The sequence below is a fragment of the Mytilus trossulus genome, unplaced genomic scaffold, assembly GCF_036588685.1.
Source record: "Mytilus trossulus isolate FHL-02 unplaced genomic scaffold, PNRI_Mtr1.1.1.hap1 h1tg000070l__unscaffolded, whole genome shotgun sequence".
Taxonomy (NCBI): domain Eukaryota; kingdom Metazoa; phylum Mollusca; class Bivalvia; order Mytilida; family Mytilidae; genus Mytilus; species Mytilus trossulus.
Window position 1 is genome coordinate 5,862,731 of NW_026963294.1, and position 20,201 is coordinate 5,882,931.

Consider the following 20,201-nt stretch of genomic DNA (forward strand, 5'->3'; position numbering starts at 1 on the left):
GGGTAAAGTAATAATGAATATGGGGAGAAAGTTTGCCTTGTGACAGGGGACCTTCTGACTACCCTTATGGTTCATAAACGTGCAGAAAACACACCAACCATGCTGTCATCCCACACGAGCATATGGAGCTCCCTTTTTAGTATATTTGCGTGTTACTGCCGGATATATTAGGTGTCCGTGGGTGATTCCCTTTTCTTCCTGTTCAAATAAAGTTTATACTTTCCGACAATGTACATATACTGTATATATATATCTATCTTTTGCAAACTGGGAATTAATATTTCTGCATAATATATGTATTTGAATTGTTTTATTATTCTATTTTCATTGACTTGTAATTTATACTCATATACATCGATAACATTTTGATATGCTTAATTAGAGATTTTTCAATTTTAATCAAATGAATCTACTTATTAGATATTTTAAACATAAAATTTATTACATATACATGATATATATCTAACAATTTCACTTAAAGGAGCTCAATTTTTTCGTCTAAAAGAAATTAAAAGACAGCGATTTAAGATGGTATGTAGAACAATAGATTTGATACAAACATCTATGGTAGAACCTTCAAGTTGTATCGCTGATTGTGATTTTCAGGTATATAACTTATTTTGAATCCTTAATACTCTTCAACTTTGTACTTGCTTGGCTTTATACATATTTTAATTTAAGCGTCACTGATGAGTCTTATATAGACTGATATGAGCGTCACTGATGAGTCTTATGTAGACGAAACGCGCGTCTGGCGTACTAAATTATAAACCTGGTACCTTTGATAACTATATATAACGAACATTCAACTGGCTGAACCTCTGTCGTAGAAAAAAAATATTCAAGGTTATATTTGAAATACAGTAGATCGAATTTCATTTAATTTGGTAATATACTTCTCGTTTGAAGAGTAATGTAATTTAGTAAAATTTAAGTTTATTAAATAGTTTGTGGTAGACCTATATAAAGCAAAGTGAATGGCAACTTAACAATGTTTGTGGTTTTGAAGTTTTGTTCAGTATTGCAAAATGAACTTCAATTGCAAACAACTGGCAAGCGTAACATTAACTTCTAAAAGCGTCAATCTAGCTCTGCCATTCACATTTCAGTACCTGTCAATAGATCGATTAAGTGACAAATAGTCATTAGCATATTTAAAAATATTTGATACTTGTAAAATCACAGAGAACAGAGTCTACTTTTGAGTCTTTTTCTATACCTTTGGACAAACGACAAACAGACCACCTGCATTTGATTTGGTAATAGAAACTAATATGCATGTATACAGAGCGATTAAATGAAGCGCAGGTTATCAGTTTCAAACATTTTACCCTTGTGAACGATTTTTGCATGATTGTTCCTGGAAATGATTATAATTCAATTAAAAAAAAACACATGTTGGGTGCAAGGAAATCGTTACGTCACATGTTGTGGTAGAAAAAGGGGTGCACCACCCATATATTTTATTATTTATAGTTTTCTTCAGTATAGGGAAAACAATCAATGTTTATAACTGCTTATAGTTGCGAACTATACTAAATTGAAATTCATTTATTTTCAATTTGTAATATATTTCTCGTTTACATAGAATAAAGTTTGATATCAAAACATAAGTCTTTGAAATCTTTTATGATAAAGACTTAGATAGTGAATGGTGACATTGTGATATTTGTGGGTTTTGAAGTTTGTTCATTACTGCAAAATCAACTTCAAATGCAAATAACTAGCCAGCGTAAAATTTACATTGAAAAGGGCCAATTTAGCTCATTATCTGTAGATTGATCGAATTTACGAACAGTCGTTAATACATTGTTTATATTTTGGAATAGTTACTACCTGTAAGTCACAGAGAAAATATTTTTTCTGTACTTTTGGATTAAAGGAAAAAGGACCACTCGAATTTTATGTAATAAACCATAATGCATGTACAGTACGATTAGAAGGATCACAAGTTTACGTGTCAGTTTAAGCACCTTACGAACTTCAATATTTTTTCTTTTAAACTTTTTCGGTACTATCATTTCTGATGAAGAATATCCCATGTGAAAACACATATCATTGAAGGGGAGGCGTCCACTAGCTTTCTGCCATTCATTCCAATATTTTGTTTTCTTCAGTATAGAGGTTTGACGAGGAACGGATAACCGAGAGATATTTATATGTGTTTTTTTTTAATTTATTGACTATGAGATGACTGAAAAAAAGGAAACATATTTATAACATAATCTGAAGAATTCTGTTTAAGCTACAGTATAATTGAAATTATAGTTGTTGTGGCCTTGGTGAATTTCCATTGCCGCCTTCATTTGAAATCTATAATAAATTGAAATTCATTTTTTTTCAATTTGTTTTATATTTCTCTTTTAAAAAAGTACTGGCATATACAGGTATAGGAAAATTAAAGTTTTTGAAAACGTTAATGGTGGCATATTCATAGTGAATATTATAATGTTTGTGGTTTGGCAGTTTGTTCATAATACAAAATTTATGACTGACAAAGTGTAAAATTAACTTCACAAAGAATCAAGTTAGCTCTGTCATTCAAAGATCAATACTTCTAATAACCTTCAAATAGATCGAAGTGACGAACAATCATTAGCATATTTTTAAATAATTACCACTTGTTAGTCACAGAGAAAATAATTTACTATGTGTATATTTTTCTGTAGCTTTGATAAAAGAAAAAGACCACCTGTAACTGATTTGGTAAAAGAAACCGTTATGCATGTACAGAGCGATGAAAAGGAACGAAAGGTTGATCAGTTTCAAACTTAAATATATTTGTTTCTTTTTAAACGATGTTTGCATGATCTTTCCTGTAGATGATTATTCCATTCAAAAACACATGTTGGGTGCAAGAAAATCTGTACGTCTCATTTTGTGGTAGAAAAAGGGATGCACCAGCCTGCACCCACATATATATACGAAAAGCAAATTTACAGATCTAACATTGTTGGGTTGATGTTTAGACGAGTTGTATATACATTATGTACACAGCCATGTATCACCATCATTGATGGCGATCCGATGGATACATCTGTTGTAGGGTTGTCACTGACTCAGACGTACTTATGAATATAATTATTTTCTGTGACTGTATCTTACATTAATTTGTAGGATCCTTTACTATAGATAATTTAGCTGATCTGATTCAGGTGGTCGTGTGGTCTAGCGGGACGGCTGCAGTGCAGGCGATTTGGTGTCACGATATCACAGTAGCATGGGTTCGAATCCCGGCGAGGGAAGAACCAAAAATTTGCGAAAGCAAATTTACAGATCTAACATTGTTGGGTTGATGTTTAGACGAGTTGTATGTATATATACAGATCTAACATTGTTGGGTTGATGTTTAGAAGAGTTGTATATATATATATATATATAGTCATTCTGTGACTGTATCTTACATTAATTTGTAGGATCCTTTACTATAGATAATTTAGCTGATCTGTAACAATAAAATCTTCATGCCTTATATATCATGTACTGTAGTACGCCGCTAGATTAAAACTGACGTGGAAAGGTAACATATGGCCACCGAAAGCTCTTTTATTGAGAGCCCAGGTGGTCGTGTGGTCTAGCGGGACGGCTGCAGTGCAGGCGATTTGGTGTCACGATATCACAGTAGCATGGGTTCGAATCCCGGCGAGGGAAGAACCAAAAATTTGCGAAAGCAAATTTACAGATCTAACATTGTTGGGTTGATGTTTAGACGAGTTGTATATATATATATATATATATATGTATACAACTCTTCTATATATATACAACTCGTCTAAACATCAACCCAACAATGTTAGATCAACTCTTCTATATATATACAACTCGTCTAAACATCAACCCAACAATGTTAGATCTAACATTGTTGGGTTGATGTTTAGACGAGTTGTATATATATAGAAGAGTTGTATACATATATATATATATATATATATACAACTCGTCTAAACATCAACCCAACAATGTTAGATCTGTAAATTTGCTTTCGCAAATTTTTGGTTCTTCCCTCGCCGGGATTCGAACCCATGCTACTGTGATATCGTGACACCAAATATATATATATATATATTTAAGTATTTCTAGTTTTCTTCGGTATATCAATGTCTATGACCGCCTATATCAAAGATCTATACTAAATTTGAATTCATTTATTTTTTCTATTTGTCATTATGTTTAAAAAGTAATGTTTTATTGCAAAATTAAAGTTTTTGAAATACGTTGTTGTAGCTATAGACTAAGCATAGGGAATGGCGAATTTATGATAATTGTGGTTCTAATGTTTGTTCGTTACTGCAAAATTTACATGAAAAGTAGAAAGTTTAGCAAAGATTATTACCAGATCGGGGTGACGAATATTCTAAAAGAGGGACGAAAGAAAAGAGGTTGGTATAAGTGCATGTAAGCGACATACATTTTATTTTTTTCAATTACACATAGAAACAAAGCCATAAAAAAAGAAAAACAATGTACAAATGTAAACGGGATACATATATATATACATGTATTTGCAATCTAAAAATAAAAGAAATATTCAAAACATAATCCGCATAACTTTGTTCACGCTATAGTAACATTCAATGAAGTGTGGCCTTGCAAAACAAAATATCAATTTCTATTACCGCCTTTATTTAAAATATAGTAAATTGAAACTCATTTATTTCCAATTTGTAATATATTTCTCGTTTAAAAAGTAATTTATGATAGCAAAACGAAAGTTTTTAAAATCGTTAATGATAGACTGATCATTGTGAATGTTGATATTATTATACTTGTGCTTTTGAAGTTTGTTCATTACTGTAAAATTATCTCAAAATGCAAATGACTGGCCAGTGTAAAATTAACTTCAAAAAGGGTCAATTTAGCTTAGCCTTTTCAAAGATCATTACCAGCTAAATATACCAAAGGGACGAACAGTCATTAACATATGCCAAAAGAGTTACTACTTGTAAGTCACTGAGAAAATAATTTACTATTTGTGTCTTTTTCTATACCTTTGGACAAAAGAAAAAGACCACCTGTGTTTTTGTAATAGAACCCGCATGTATGTACAGAACGATCAAAATGGGCACATCTTGATCCCTTTCAGACTCTTTTGGCAAGAACATTCCTGGTAACATTTATTGGTTATGAGAGGTTCGTGTAAACGAGGGGCATTTGATTGTATCTATTGTATTTAACTTAACCCTGGACACAATGTTCAATTCAATTTTAATTCAATTCAATTCAATTCAAAGCTTTATTTATAGTCGGCATGTCACATAACAAATAAACATAAGCTCTCTCTGAGCTTTTATAACCGACAAATGCATACATTTACATAACAATCATACACAATACAAATATTAAAACATAAAAGACATAGAACATACATTTCATGCACATTTAGGCTGCACTATTAAATACTATATTATACACGTGCATAAGCACTAAACGCAAACATAAAAACTAAAGCAAAGCATTCACAAAGGGTATATCAAAAGAAAAAAAAGAAAATTATATATAGATTCTTTATTTGCAAGAAGACAGCTATATTTCAAACTTTGTCTGAGGAATGAAGAAAGGGTAAAATATTCCAGATATTAATTTGCATATCTATTCCAATGCTATTATAAACTAAACATTCAAATTTGTGTGGTTTTACCCTTTTTTTAATAAAGTAAATTAAAAAAAAACAAAATCATTTATTTTCGATTTGTTATTCATTTCTCATTCAAATGGAATATTTGATAGCAAACTGAAAGTTTTGAAATCATTTGTGCCTTGAAGTTTGTGCATTACAAATTGACTTTTAAAAATACAATCAACTGGTCAGTGTAAAATAAACTTTAAAAACTGTCAATTTAGATTTCATTTTCACAAAGATCATTTCCAGTTAGATAGATTGAGGTGCCGAACAGTCATTAGCACATTTAAAAAAAGTTAATACTTGTATATAGTCGCAGTCACGTAAAATTGGCACCATGATTTTTGTCAAAATTTTCTTAAATATCGACCGCATTTACTCGAGATCATGTTTTTCAATTAGCGGAATAAAAATCCAATCCAAATATATACTACTGTCCTACCTTTTATTGTGTTTGCACTGTATAATCCTGACCTTCACATTTTTCAAGATTGTTTTCATTGTAAAACCGCCATCTTGGTTTCTATGAGGATCCCTTACTACATAACATTCGTTACTCTTCGGCAATATTATTGTCATTGATGATACGATTTCCCGCGCTTTTTACATAAAGATGACGAACAGCTCCGAGAGAAACAAGAAAATTGAGAGCACGTGGACTCCACGGCAACACTTCCGGTAATAACAATGTCGGATTCCACCATACAAAATAATCTTGGTTTTTTTTAAGGTCAGGATTATACAGTGCAAACACAATAAAAGGTAGGACAGTAGTATATATTTGGATTGGATTTTAAAAAATGAAAACATGATCTCGAGTAAACGCGGTCGATATTTAGGAAAATTATGACAAAAATCATGGTGCCAATTTTACGTGACGGCGACTATAAGTCATTATGATATTTTTGGTTTTGAAGTTGTTTCATTATTACAAAATGAACTTCGAAAAGGGTAAATTTATCTCAGTTTTTCTAAGATCAGTATCTTAAGTAGATCGATGTGAGGAAACGTCATCAGCATATTCTAAACAAGTTAATACCTGTAAGTTATAGAGAGAAAAAAAACTATTTGTGTCTTTTTCTATAAGTTTGGACAAAAGGCAAAGACCACCTGCATTTAATTATGTAATATAAATCAATATGCATCAATCTAAAGGAGCATGTTTTTATCGGTGTGGATCCCTATTAAGCTGTAATATTTTCTTCTTTTAAAAACTTTTTTGGCATGAACATCCTGATGATATATTTTTGTGTTTTAGCACCATTTTCATGCACTGCTTTTGGGCTTTTTCGTGATGACCAGTTTTTATTGGTGGAGGATGCCGAAGTGTCCGGAGAAAAACAATCGAACTTCGGTAGGAAAACTGACTATCCTAGTCAATTAAGACTGAGTCCAGTGAATCTGCATAAGCGGGGTCTGAACTCACAATCTCAGTGTTGACTATAGCTAGTGATTACAGAAGTAGCTAGTTAGACCACTCAGCCACCGAGGGCAGGCCTCAGCATCCTGATAAAGATTATACAATGAGAAAAACACGTTTTGTGCAAGGAAACCGATAGGTTGGTTTATCTAGTTTATCGGAAGGTGTGTAGGGATAAAGGGGGCAATGCAATGACATCCGACCATACATTACAATATTTAATTTTCGTCCGTGTAAAGCATATGAGAGGTGTTATCGACAGGAGGCAGTTTGTTACATTTTTTTTTTACTGGAAACAAATCTACAACAAGAGATGTTACAATGACATAGTATGAAGAAAACTCACAAAAATACTGAACTCCGTGGAAAATAAAAAAAAAGAAAGTCCTTAATTAAATGGCAAAATCAAAAGCTCAAACACATCAAGCGAATAAATCAAAACTGTCATACTCCTGACTTGGTGCATATATTTTCTTATGTGGAAAAGGGTGGATTGAACCTGGTTAAATAGGTAGCTAAACCATTCACTTGTATGACAGTCGCATCAAATTCCATTTTATTAACAACGGGATTGATATTTGCAGTTCACGTAAATACAGATATCCATTCGACAGGCATGTTTTGAACTTTTTCTGAGGAATTTAGAAAGAGAAAAAAATATCAAAATATTATTGCACAGCTTTGTTCAAGCTATTATTTTACGTACATTCAGTACTAATATGTATAGGAAAATCATTTTTTTAAATCGCTGATGGTGGATCGGACTTAGGGATTTAATGGTGATATTATTATATGTTTGCATTTGAAGTTCATTCATTGCTGTGAAATTAACTTAATATGCAAATAATTGGCCAGCATAAAATTAACTTCAAAAAGGGTAAATTTAGCTTTACCTTTTCGAATATCATTACCCAGTCTTCAAACTAAGCCCAAGAATTTGCATCAAAATGATGTTGAATAAAAAGTGAACTTATCTCCTGCACCACTTACAAAACACAATATTTTTAAATTAAACTGTCACATCAATTATATTATGTTAGTTCACAGATGCCACATGGCTTCTTTCTCAATTTATAGGTGACAATTGCAAGAAGAGATTAAAATAAATACACAATACCAATCAAGAAATGTATCTTTTTTTTCTTATATATATGTGATTTTGATTTTTTTACAAAATTTAATTTTTTCAATAAATTGCAAGATTAAAATATTAAAAAAAAAACATATTTAAAAATAATTGGGTTTTCAAATTAATCTTAAAAGTCAGGATAAACAACATCAAGAACATTTCCAAAAAAAGTTAATTAAACACCAAAAATTAAGAAAAAAGGGGGAGGGTCAACCCCACAAGTGCCTGTGCATTTTTCCTAAACTTTTAAAGTTAACAATTTTGTGTTTATATCACTACTTAACCATTTTATAATTGAGAGAAGATATGAAATTTTCACTTTCTTGTGCATGGATGTTGGACTGTACCAGTTCAATAGATCGAAGTGACGAACAGTCATTAGCATATTTTGAAATATAGTTAATACTTTTAAGTCACTGAGAAAATAATTGACTACTTAGTATTTGTGTCTTTTTCTGAATCGTTGGACAAAAGAAAAAACACCTGCATTCAATTTGGTGATATAGAAGTCCGTATTCATGTGCAGTTCGTTTAAAAATACAATTTTTTTAACGTCATAGTTTTAATGATTGAATACCATTTTGCATGTTTTATAGTTTTTACTTCGAAACGTTTGTTTCACGGACATTCCTGATAAAAATTCTTCCATGCATAACACTGATGCATAAACACAATTTGTGCAAAAGTATATCATTTGGTTTCTGTTTGTTGTTTTTGTATTATCCTTCATGCATGCATTTTTGTTGTATCAGATGTTGGGGATATGTATAAGCGAGAAGTATTTTGTCACTTTTTAGTCACAAGTTATAACAGGAGTATGGATGTCAAATATATGAGACGTTGATATTTGCAACTGGTTATAAGCATAGATATCAAGTGAAATCTTCCTATTAAGTTTTGTATAAGAAATAGACAAAACAAATATAACATTATAGGTATGGTTGGTCCAAGCTGCAATATAAAGATTCAATTTGGTGCGGTCTTCATGAGAAAAAAGTCATGTATACGACCGCCTATATATGCAATTTAGTAAATAGAAATTATTTGGTATATTTACAATTTGTAATATTTTTCTTGTTTTTTTCAAAGAAATGTTTAATAGCAAATATTTTTTTAAATCGTTAATTGTATAGACTTAGCATTTGCAAATGGTGACATTATAGTATTTTTGGTTTTGATGTTAGATCATTACTGCAACATAAACTTCAATTGCAAACAACTGACATGCGTAAAATAAATTTAAAGAGGTTAATTAGCTCTGCCTTTTCAACGGGACTTACCAGTAAAATAGAAAGAGGTGACAAATAGCCGTTAGCATATTTAAAAAAACCCTGATACGATACTTGTAAGTTAGATAAAAAGTTATTTACTATTTGTCTGTGGACAATCGAAATTGCCATTTGATAAAAGAAGAAACTGATATGCATGTAGAGAGTGATACAAAGGAGCAGTTTAGTCGTGTAGTACCTTTCAGACATGGTTTGATACAATCATTTCTGATGAAGAATATGCCAAGCAGCAACAAATGTTGTGTGCTAGGAAATTGTTGCATCTCATTTTGGTGGAGGATGGCACTAACCTTCATCCATACATTTCAACATTAAGTTGTTCTTTCTTATAACGGTTGGAATTGATGGTTGGTTGATTAACATCCTTTTGTAATTATCTCAGGCATATATATCATATCAATAAGTACAATATGTTGGTATGCTCTTTTGTAGGTCCTGTAATAGAACCGTCCGGGATGTATATAAGTGAAATTTAGACTGTCACTGAAAAATGAGGGTATAAATCTTGGAACAGGACACTTACGGACCTCTTGAAGTGTTGTAACACTGGTTCTAAACCTGTAAATAGCGTGGAACTATCTGAACACGGGGTTTCTGATTTTGACGTCTTCGGCATTCTGATCGGACATGGCTGGGTACTTGTACAGCCTGCACAGTCAAACGGGCGCCTCAGAAACATTTTGAACTTTGTCCGAGGAATGAAAAAAAATAATTTCGTGTAAGCTGTAGTATAATGTACATTCAATTTGGTATGAATAATTTCATTTGAAAAATTCAATTTGTGATATATTAGAAATTCATTTATTTTCAATTTTTGATATATTTCTCTTTACAAATAGTACTGTTATAGCAAAATCAAAATTTTCGAAATCGACTAAGGACATTAGGATATTTGTGCTTTTGAAGTTTGTTCATTACTGAAAAAATAACTTAAAATGCAAATGACTGGCCAGTGTGAAATTTACTTCAAAAAAGGGTCAATTTAGCTTTACCTTTTCAAAGATCATTAGAAGTTAAATAGATCGAATTGATGAACAATCATTAGCATATTTTGTAAAAGTTACTACTTGTAAGTCACAGAGAAAATAATTGACTATTTGTATCTTTTATATACCTTTGGACAAAAGAAAAAGACCACCTGTGTTTTGGTTATAGAATCACTTTAAAACACTTTGGTATCTATGATGAGTTTATTTACATCTATCTTGTAACCTTTCTATTTTGCACTTTGTGTTAGCAGAATAACTTAGAAAAACTCCATAATAACATTATTTTTTAAAATTTTGTTAAAGTTAATGAAACAAATCAAATTGTATGGAAGCTAAATTGTAGTAAATTTAATTTAAGGTATTTGTAATATATATCTCTTTGAAGAAGTATAGGGTAATAACGTTTTGCAATAGTTGATGGTAGACTGAGCACATTGAAATGTGAGATTTTAATATTTGTGGTTTGAAATCTACTGCTAAATTCAAATGAAATGCAAATGACCGGCCAGCGGAAAATTAACTTTCAAAGGGATCAATTAACCTCGACCTTTTCAGAGGGCAAGTTGAGCCATTAGCATTACCATTTTAACCATCTCAAAGTGATTAATATTTGTAAATCACCAGAAAAAATATAAACTTTTTTGCATTTTTATATCGTTTAGCAAAAGAATGGAACAACCTAAAGATAGTATCAAAACATCATAAATAAAGGCAACAGTAGTATACCGCTGTTCGAAATTCATAATTCAATTGAAAAAACAAACAAATCTGGGCTACAAACTAAAACTGAGGGAAACACATCAAATGTAATAGAACAACGACACCATAGAAACACTAAAACGTAAAAACACAAAAATACTGAACTCCGAGGAAAATTCAAAAAGGAAAGTCCAAAATCAAAAGTCCAAACACATCAAACGAATGGATAACAACTGTCATATTCCTGACTTGGTACAGGCATTGTCTAAAGTAGAAAATTGTGGATTGAACCTGGTTTTAAAATGCAACACATAGAGAAACAAACTATAGGAATATAACAATGGCTAAACGATCAAAAGAAGCCATACACGTGTATATATATAAATATATGTTATTATTTCTTGTTGGTATGTCCTTAAAACGTTTATATCTTAGGGTTTCTGAACCATAGGTGTGAGGAAATGTTATATCCATCATTTGTAGTCACCTCATCTGTTTTACAAAAAATAACTGTTTCTGAAATTACTAAGCAAATTGAAATCAACCTTGACAAAAGCATTAACGGTAAAAAAAAATGTTACGCGCTAGATGGGAATTTTGACAATAAATGACTCTTCAGCGGTGCTTGAGGCTAATTTATTTGAAAATCCACATATTATAAGACTATTTTAAGTCATACCATCTTCATCCTTTATGTATCAATGCGATTTCAAAAGAAATAATTTGTTTGGGGTCGTCAATCAAAAAGACCAACAATCTATCTGCATACCTAGTATGTCAAATGTTGTTCTTTTTCAGATGAATAGAATAAAAGTATAATTTATTAGAAACAAATTCTACACTACAAATGACGCATGCGAATCGATTTCAAGGTCCACTATAAGTTAAATTAGGAATTGAGTAAATTAAAAAAGTTTATATTAGTTGTTACAATTACATAAGAAAATGTACTGTACTAAGTCAGGAATATGACAGTTGTAATCTATCCTTTCATGTGTTTGATCTTTTGATTTTTTCACTTGATTACAGACTTTCTGTTTGTAAATTTCTTGGGATTTCTGTTATTTTTGTAAAATGTGGAGAAAAGAGATTGTAAAAAACATCCATTATTTGAAAAAAAATCAAAATGTGTATAAAACTGCTTACTAAGGCTTTTCTACCGCAGGCATAGTTTACCTTAGCTGTATTTGGCAAAACTTTTAGGACTTTTGGTCCTCAATGCTCTTCAACTTCGTACTTAATTTGGACTTCTTTTTTTCAAACTTTTTTGGATTCGAGCGTCACTGATGAGTCTTTGTAGACGAAACACGCGTCTGGCGTATATACTAAATTTAGTCCTGGAATCTATGATGAGTTTATTTACATTGAGAATCTAGTAAATTGAATTTAAATTTCTCTTCTAAAAAGTAACTCATTAAGAAAAAGGGTGAGAATCTAGTAAATCGAATTTAAATTATATATAATATAATTCTCTTTTAAACAGTAATGTGTTTGTCAGAAAATGAAACGTTTGTCAATTGTTAATGGTGGACTAAGCATAGTGAATCATGGCATTGTGATCTGTGTCTCGCTCATTACTGCAAAATTTAGTTAAAATGCAAATGGCCGTCTAGTTAAATTGAGGAAGGATTAATTTAGCTCAAGAGTTTCAAAGGTCATTACCAATGTACAAAGGCGAAGTACAGGCGTTAGCATAATTTAAAATAGTTGATGTTTGCAAATCACAGAAAAATAATTAACTTTTTTGTCTCTTTTTTCTACATCACGACAAAAAGAATAGACCACCGTGTAATTTTAAATCATTTGCATTTTTGCAAGGGTGGAAGGTCAAAGCAATTTATAGAAAATTTTAGATATTTGGGAAACGGAAAAAATGTGCACGCAACATTTTAATTTCCTTTTTAAAATCGCAACTAAATATACATTAACTAATAATTCTTCGTTTTACGGGATAGGGGAGGTATTGATTGGAGGGGCTCTGCATTCCCTAGGAAAAGTATGTATTATACTTCAATGGGTATAAAACTGCCGCAAATTTCATATGTCATTATAAATAATAAATAATAGTTTACATGACTAATATGCCAACCAATTCTGTAGTAGCCAATGCTGTAGTTTGCATTCACACCTTATCATATAAGATTATATAAAAGTATGCGTATGATTAACGTCGACGAAGGGGATTTTGAACGACATTAACTACCCACGAGGGTCTTGCGCGGTCGGTTATATGAACCTGAGATTACTGATGTACTAACCTTGTCTGAGGTCAAACACCATAAATTAATCTCCTCGAACACTAACACTAACCCTTAGAATTGCCTGTGTAGCTCATCAAAACTCATTAGAATCATATTAGGCATAAAATACTTATACAACTTCTTTATATTTTTTTTTTTAATTTCTTTATGGGTGACACTTTTGATTTAAGATAATATAAAGTTATGGCAACATATGTAAGAAAATGTTACATGTATATACCATGCATTTTGAAACATGTCAAAAATGATAAGTTATTCCTGTTCATTTAATCCCCAAACCCCTTTTTGTTGTGATTATCTCTTTTTTCTATATAAACAAATAAAATCTCTATATTTTGACACCTAGCATGTCCACCTTTTAATCATTCAAATTCTTCAAAAGACAGTTCAATGCATTTGTTTATATTTATAATCTATTCATTTTTTAAATTTAGTAAAATACATAATTTAATAACTTCCTTAAAGTCAAATATTTCTTACAAATTTTTATATAAATATGAAAAGTTATTCATATCGAACAGATCCGTTTTTCTCTTCCTTTTTTTGTGAAATAACCAAATTGGCGCAGGCGTGTATCACTGTCGTATGCTCTTGTGTAAAATTGGCTTAAATTTAAATTTAATACATACATACATATGGATTATTGTATAAGACTATAGATTTTATCAATATATCAAATAATCAAATCAAATAATTTTATTGCCATATAAATCAAAAAACACGATCTGTGACAAACATAACATATATAAAAAAATAAAAAAATACACAATACAATATAAGAATATAAAATGTATTAGATCAAATTACTTTTTTGGGTCTCCCATCCTCAGTTCTAATGACTGTTTTATAAAGGAAATTGTATTTTTAATTTGACTGTGAGATGTGGGGTTTAGTATTATTCTAAGTTTAAGCATGTCATCTTTAACATTATCTTTCCACTCTGAATTGGTTTTTATTCAGTTAAAATAATTGTCTCTATAAAATTTATATTTAGGTTTAATGATTGACATGGGTAAAATTACAAGTTATCGTTTAAAAAGAAAAATTAGTTGAGGTAATAAAATAATCGTTGTTTATTCAAAGTATTTGTTCATTTGTACATAAACTAGTCACACTTTTGGAATTTTAATTTTTCTACAAAATGGCAAAAGTATATAATGTGTACATAATTAGATAAACACGAGGAAATAGGACTTGATTGAAGCGGAGGAAAGTCGCGCTTGTAAACAAACTCCCAACTCCGTCCTCTAAAATCGCAGTAAGGTCCAATTATTCTGGGTCAGCTGAAAGGGGTCCACAATTTTAGCTTAATTAAAAAAAAAAGAAATATAAAGTTTGCTTGCTTGTTCTTGTGTGAGCTCTAATTGCAGATACTAAAATTTCGAATGTTGGTCATTTAGAAGCTTTTAATTTTTATCAACCAATATAGAATTAAATTATTTAAATAAGTATTACCATCTATTTTCCCAATTGAGTATCTTGTGAACAATGCCATTTTCGTTTTAAAATTTGCTATTTTGACATTGAACAAGAAAAATGTATCCGGTAACGTTATAAAAATGACTTTATCATTTGCATATTTTGCCCATATATATGTCATGTGAAAACAAATAATTGAAAGATCAATATCACAATTTTCTAAGTAACGAATCAAATCCAAACACCTCCCAAACCTGCGTAAAGTAAACAACATGCATGTGCCAGTGCATATAATTTATATTCTGTCCATAGGACAATAAATACTTTTAACGAATGCATACAAGATATTAAAGGTTTTTTTCAAATTTGTCAGTGCACATATATCATTCTTTCCAAAAGGACAAATAATCCCAACCTTCAACGAATGCATACAAGATATTAAAATTTTTTCCCCAATTTGTCAGTGCATATATCATTCTTTCCAAAAGGACAAATAACCCCCACCTTCAACGAACGCATACAAGATATGAAACTTTTTCAAATTGAATTTTTATCAAACATTTCGTAATATCCTACAGCGTAAGAAATAAAATATTCTAATTTCTCATTGTTATCTTAACTATTAAAATTTTGTAGCTTTAAGCATTAAATTTTGCAACAATAAATACATTTTTACTAATACTTTTAAATAATAAAAATGTCATCTCATCCGATTATTCAATCATTAAATAGTAACTTTTTAAATCCAAAATTTTTGAATAAAAATTTTCTTTCAAATATTTTGACAGCCCAAAGACAAACATTTGGTATAATCCGACTAAAATCGGTAGTTTTGAATAAAGAGAATGAAATAATTTAATCAACGCACATCAAAAGAATGAAGGAAAAATGAAGGGATTTTCTCCCCATAACATTACAATGACATAGTAATCCAGGAAGCATTGTCGGACCCTCTTCCGGATTAAGACCCTTTGCGGCATTGTTCAATGTTGCAAAAGATTTTTTTGTTAAAAAGGGATAAGAAAAGATTTTTAGTTGACTAGGACAGGTGCGTCAGTGAACTGCACCCAGAAATCTCATTTTTAGATAATAGGGTGGCTTCCTTTTGAGAGCAATTAAAATTCTTGTGAAAAAAAGAAAGATTTATGTTTTTAATAAGTAGAGCAAATCGTGGAATGTTTAGATTTTTGATGAATGATAGGAAAGATAAAAAATCTTTTTTAAAAAATCAGTTATTTGTGTAAAATATAATGTTTTACCGGAGAGAACAATGCAAAATAATCTTATAAGTAATCCATCAAATTCGATATTTATTTTTAAGTTTTATTGGAGAACTCAATTTTACATAAAATGAAATCAAAACTAAACGATACTCGATGGTAACAATTAATACGATATATTAAGTAATTTAGCCTTAATTAAGATTTAACTAAGTTTGAAAATCAAATATCTAAAGTATCCTGTAAAAATTATCAACATTCAAGCTATTTGATTTTCGAATTTAAAGGAGTTATACATTCTACGTAAAACTGGAAATTAAACAATGTCTGTGAGTTTCTGACTGTACCAGAAATGCATCTCATTATATAGTTTAGCGACTAAGGGAAAAAATCAGCTCAAATTGAGAAACTTGCTATCTCTCCTGCTGATAATCCACTTAGTATGTAATATAATAACTGTCAAAGTTAATAATGATTACCACCATATGTAACTGGTCATATCATGATAAGAAGCATGTAATTGTACACATGATTCGCAAAAGATCAATTTCCTGTTGAAAATAAAAACAAAGAGAAAAAAGAAGAAACAGTTTTGAAGAAGAAAATGCAATATTATATTGGTAAGTGAAAAAAATGATCATATATATATATATATATTAATAATTATTTAGGATATGTAGGATAATTTTCTCCAGAAAGAAAAATCTGTTTGTTACATTGCTTAATTAATCCATAGAAAACCACAACAAAAACTGCACAAATAATTGTATTGGGATTTGTTTAAGATATATATATTGATTGATTGACTGTTGGTTGTTTAATGTCCAGTGGCAAATAGTTCATGCATGTTCAGGATGAGATTAGTTAAATAATAAATGGTAGGTCCTGTAATGTATGCCTTTCAGAATAACAACAGGGAAGAGTATGACTGCCACTTGAAAATGAGCTTATATTGGGGGGGGGGACATAAATTTGTCATTGCAAGTTCAACAGTCCCCAAAAGACCCCTCATAGAGTTATTACAAGAGTTCTCAACGTACAGAGAGCGTGGTATTGGTTTTATTTACTTTGAAAAAATTTAAGCCATTGAAGTCTGAGAGCGCCCGTATTTCTATTTTTCACAGTCACATTGGCGGATAAAATCTATAGAAATAAGAAGATGTGGTATGAGTGTTAATGAGTTTCTCCATTCAAATCACAATATCTAAAAAGTGAATAATTAAAGGTCAAAGTATATTTCCTACTTTATAAAACACAAAGCGATCATTATAGGGATCTGATTTTGAAAATAAATAAATGTAGGGTTAATTTCAATGTCAGCTATCCAACAAGATCAAGCAGTAACGAAAAAGACATATTCTTCAATTGTATTGTTGAAACCCGCATTTGAAATTAACATCCACTGGAGTTGACCAATATTCCCATTCTCGTCTGAAAAAATATGGGTGAAGGAAAATTAGACACCAACCCATCAACACAAATAACAAAAAGATATTTAATTTTGTAGGTACTCATGATTTAAATAATGACCAATGTTGCCATATTGAGAGAACTTGTATTCATTTCATCTGAAAAGAAACTTTTGATAGAATTTGACAACTTAATTCAGTTCCTGACAAAAAACAGAAAAGACGGTGACTCTGATGTGAAAAAATTCAACATAAAGAGGCAATTGAAAACCAAAAATGCAATAATTGAAGATAATGGATGTTTGTTTATTCCCTTTGAATCTCTAATACGTTTCATCAGTGACAATTATGAAAATTATAAAGTCTGCAGAACAACATTTGATGAAATTATTGAAAAACTACTTGTTCCAAATGAAGTGAATTCAGATAAGTCAACTTTCACCCTTTATAAAGAAATTTCCAAGAGCAACTTTTTGAAACATTTTGAACCATGTCTTTTACAAATAGACATAAAAGAAAATGATCTGTATACACTGAAAACAAATCAAAAGCATGAATTTTCAGAAGTAGAGTGGATGAAAATTTGCCTATTTGAGCATCATTGGCAGGAAAACAATGACTCCTCACTTGATTACGAAAATGTTCTACAATCTAAGTTCATGTACTGGGAAAATTTACAGAAGACCAAACAAGGTTGTAAAGATTTATTAGGAGCATGCTTAAAAAATATAAACCTGAATTGCGATAGGAAGAAGGCCTACGATGAGCTGATGAAAGAAAGCTTTGAATATGATGGAACTAATCATAGTTATGTCCGACTAGATAAATCAATTAATACAGTCATACAAGATATAGGATATATAGTTAAAGCGTTAGAGCTATAAGAACCACCATACTAAATGAAAAGTATAATTGTCAACGAGACGGATACTTCACAGAGACGAAAAGACAATTCAGAAAATTTCTAAATTTTCGCAATTTTCCATATTTCACCCTTTTATTATCTATTGGTAAAACTCTTCCATACCCTTATTCTGTGTATAGTGTTCTTGATAGTCTTAAACTTTCAAGTTGGTCAACACGTTTTAGAAACATAAAGATATAAGATTGTATCCAGTCATACATCCATGCACAAAAAAGTAAAAATTTCATATCTTCTCTCAATTATAAAAGGGTAAAGAAGGGCTATAAATCTGTCATTTCACACTGATAAGGCAACCGATAGTATTACTTAACAAACAGATGTTTTAAACAAAAAAGTGTTAAACTTTCAAAGTTGAATACTCTGCACAGGGACCTGTAGGGTTGATCCCCCCTTTTTTTTTCTTTTTTTTTTTTTTTTAATATTTTTGAAATATTCTTTGATGTTGTTTATCCTGACTTTCAAGATCTATTTGAAAACTAATTATTTTTATTTATAGTTTTTAAAATTTTCTATTCTTGCAATTTATTGAAAAAAATCAATTTTGTAAAAAAATCAAACTCACATATAATGAAAAAAAACCCAGTTCTTTATTGGTATTGTGTATTATGATCCCATCTTGCAAAAATTGTCATCTTTAGATTGAGAGAGAACCCATGTGGTATCTGTGAACTAACATAATATAATTGATGTGACAGTTTAATTTGAAAATATGGTGTTTTCTAAGTGGCGTAGGAGATAAGTTCAATTTTTATTCAACATCATTTTGATGCAAATTCTTGGGCTTAGATCTTAGACTGTATCCACGTTTTTGTTTTAATTTGTTCAAAAATTATCTAGATTTAGGACGATTTAAATCTCAATATATTGCATAAAGATCTGTATGGTTTTTCGAAGACTGTATGTATGTAGGCTTTCGTTTTTCTCTCTCGTTAGATTATCGTCTTCTTTACATACACCCTACATCCTCTATATATATTGTGAAGTTAGCAATGATGAAATATTTCGCGTGGGCGCCCTTTGTTCAAATGTTAAACAGTTACAGAAAACATTCTTTCTAATTTTAACAAGACATTTTATATATAATTAGAAAGCCTTGCATCTGAATCGCACCTCTGGCAACAAACACCGATTTTTCTTTATATATCTACATATTCAAGTATTCATGTGATCGCTTGCTTGAACGAGGTCAGGACTTTCAACCGAGTTAATTTGTTTTGTTAATGTGGAAGGTATACAGATTGTCTCCTTTTACATTGTGGTTATTTGTACATAATACAAAACCCATTTATTATTGCATGAAGAATACTTTATCACGTGTGAAATTAAACGAAACGGGCTGTACAAGGCCATATTAGAAGCCCTAAGGTCGGGTGTCTACAAAAAAGATTTAACGTCAAAAATGATGTTTGGTCCAAATTCTATATGACGAGGACTCGGATAATAAGACACAAATACATATGCGTCTAAATATATGTGACAATTTTAGATTTGACGGTCTATTTCGTCAGATTTATCACAATAATGTTAGATCTGCAAATTTGGGAAGGCAATTTTGTCCTTTCCTGAGCAGGATTTGAATCCTTGTTTATGCGATATCTACCCCCCCCCCCCCCCCCCCCCTTGCGATGTTTTCCATTGCCCTCGACCAGCTATATTATATGGAAATGATGCTTTCACTAGTCGAGTCAACTGTGACCTTTTAGATTTAGATGCAAGGCTTCCTAGCTAGATGAGTTGTTAAAACCAGAAAGAATGTATGTTACAGCATAGCTGTTTCATTTCATCATAGAAATATCTTGGGTTGTAAGTGTCATCTTGTAT